The sequence below is a fragment of the Coffea arabica genome, chromosome 11e, assembly GCF_036785885.1.
Source record: "Coffea arabica cultivar ET-39 chromosome 11e, Coffea Arabica ET-39 HiFi, whole genome shotgun sequence".
Classification (NCBI taxonomy): domain Eukaryota; kingdom Viridiplantae; phylum Streptophyta; class Magnoliopsida; order Gentianales; family Rubiaceae; genus Coffea; species Coffea arabica.
The window spans coordinates 3,473,843-3,476,342 of NC_092331.1; positions in this window are offsets into that span (position 1 = coordinate 3,473,843).

Genomic DNA, 2,500 nt, shown 5'->3' on the forward strand with positions numbered 1-2,500 from the left:
GATGCCAGCTTGGATGCCAAGATCATGCAACGTAAGGCACGCAGCACACACAAAAATGACGTAAACGAACGACCGCCGTGCACGACGCCCGCTCAACCGACCGACTCTTGAAATTTTGAGGCAAAGAAAGAATTTAAGTGCCCTTACATGCCCAACGATGATGTCTAACGTGTTTCTAGTACCGACGGCCTTCCTATGGCCTTGACAGGTCAAGCATCTCAACTCTCCCTGATAGTCTTGAAACTAAAAAACTCAAACCGTTAGTAGACCCACACCCTTTTCGTCTCACAAATATAGCCACCAATAGATGGCAATTTAGTGTGTATTTAACACACCTACACATGGGTGCTTGAAACAAATATAAAACAAATTTCCAAGATTGAATTGAACAAAAATAAAAACAATAAAAACAATAAAAAATAATAAAAATTTTCCAAGATTGAATTGAACAAAAATAAAAACAAAAAAAATAAAAAAAAATAAAAAATTTCCAAGATTGAATTGAACAAAAATAAAAACAAAAAAATAATAAAAAATAATAAAAAATACAAAAATATAGTTTAATTAAAAAAAAAGCAATTTATGAATTTCAAAGACATACGGCGGTGGACATTAACGAGACTCAACATGTATGCTTAAAAAGATAAAAATAAGCGAAAACAAGGCTAGGCGGTGAGCCTTAGGCCGCATGACGGAGCATTGGCACGACACTACACCGACGACGTGAAAAACGCACGACGGTGCCCATCATGGCAAGGCGATAGGCCTTAGGCCGCACGACGGCCGTTGGCTTGCGTTGGCTAAGGCATGGGCACGACGCCACATCCACAGCAAGAAAAATGCACGACGGTGCCCCTCATGGCTAAGCGGTGCGCCTTAGGCCACACGACGACCGTTGCCTTGCGTTGGCTAAGGCAACGGCAAGAAAAACGCACGACAGTGCCCCTCATGGCTAGGTGGTAGGCCTTAGGCCACACGACGGCCATTGCCTTGCGTTGGCTAAGGCAAGGGCATGATGCCACACCGACGGCAAGAAAAACGCCCGACGGTGCCCCTCATGGCTAGGCGGTAGGCCTTAGGCCACACGACGGCCGTTGCCTTGCGTTGGCTAAGGCAAGGGCACAATGCCACACCGACGGCAAGATAAACGCACGACGGTGCCCCTCATGGCTAAGCGGTGGGCCTTAGGCCGCACGACGGCCGTTGCCCTGCGTTGGCTAAGGCATAGGCACGATGGCCACACCGACGGCAAGAAGAACGGCCGACGGTGCCCCTCATGGCTAGGCGGTTGCCCTTAGGCCGCACGATGGCCATTGCCCTGCGTTGGCTAAAGCACGGGCACGATGCTAGGCGTTTGGCCTTAGGCCGCACGACGGCCGTTGCCTAGCGTTGGCTAAGGCATGGGCACGATGCCACACCGACGGCAAATAAAACGCACGACGGTGCCCCTCATGGCTAGGCGGTGGGCCTTAGGCCGCACGACGGCCGTTGCCCTGCGTTGGCTAAGGCATGGGCACGGCGGCCACACCGACGGCAAGAAAAACGCACGACGGTGCCCCTCATGGCCAGGCGGTCGGCCATAGGCCGCATGACGGCCGTTGCCTTGCGTTGGCTAAGGCATGGGCACGATTCCACACCGATGGCAAGAAAAACACACGACGGTGCCCCTCGTGGCTAGGCGGTTGCCCTTAGGCCGCACGATGGCCATTGCCCTGCGTTGGCTAAAGCACGGGCACGATGCTAGGCGTTTGGCCTTAGGCCGCACGACGGCCGTTGCCTAGCGTTGGCTAAGGCATGGGCACGATGCCACACCGACGGCAAATAAAACGCACGACGGTGCCCCTCATGGCTAGGCGGTGGGCCTTAGGCCGCACGACGGCCGTTGCCCTGCATTGGCTTAAGCATGGGCACGACGGCCTCACCGATGGCAAGGAAAACGCACGACTGCCGTGGGGTTTTGTTCCCAAGGCAACGGGTAAACCTCTGTAGCCATGCTGGAAAAACGCACGACGGTGCCCCTCATGGCGGCCTTAGGCCGCATGACGGCCGTTGCCCGGCGTTGGCTAAGGCGTGGGCACGACGGCCACACCGACGACAAGAAAAATGCACGACGGTGCCCCTCACGGCTTGGCGGTGGGCCTTAGGACGGACGACGGCCGTTGCCTTGCATTGGCTAAGGCATGGGCACGACGGCCTCACCGACGGCAAGAAAAAAGCACAACTGCCGTGGGGTTTTGCTCCCAAGGCCACGGGTAAACCTCTGTAGCCATGCTGGGAAAATGCACGACGGTGCCCCTCACGGCTAGGAGGTGGGCAATAGGCCGCACGACGGCCGTTGCCCTGCGTTGGCCAAGGCGTGGGCACGACGGCCACACCGACGGCAAGGAAAATGCACTACGGTGCCCCTCATGGCTAGGCGGTTGGCCTTAGGCCGCACGATGGCCGTTGGCTTGCGTTGGTTAAGGCATCGGCACGATGGCTCACCGACGGCAAGAAAAAC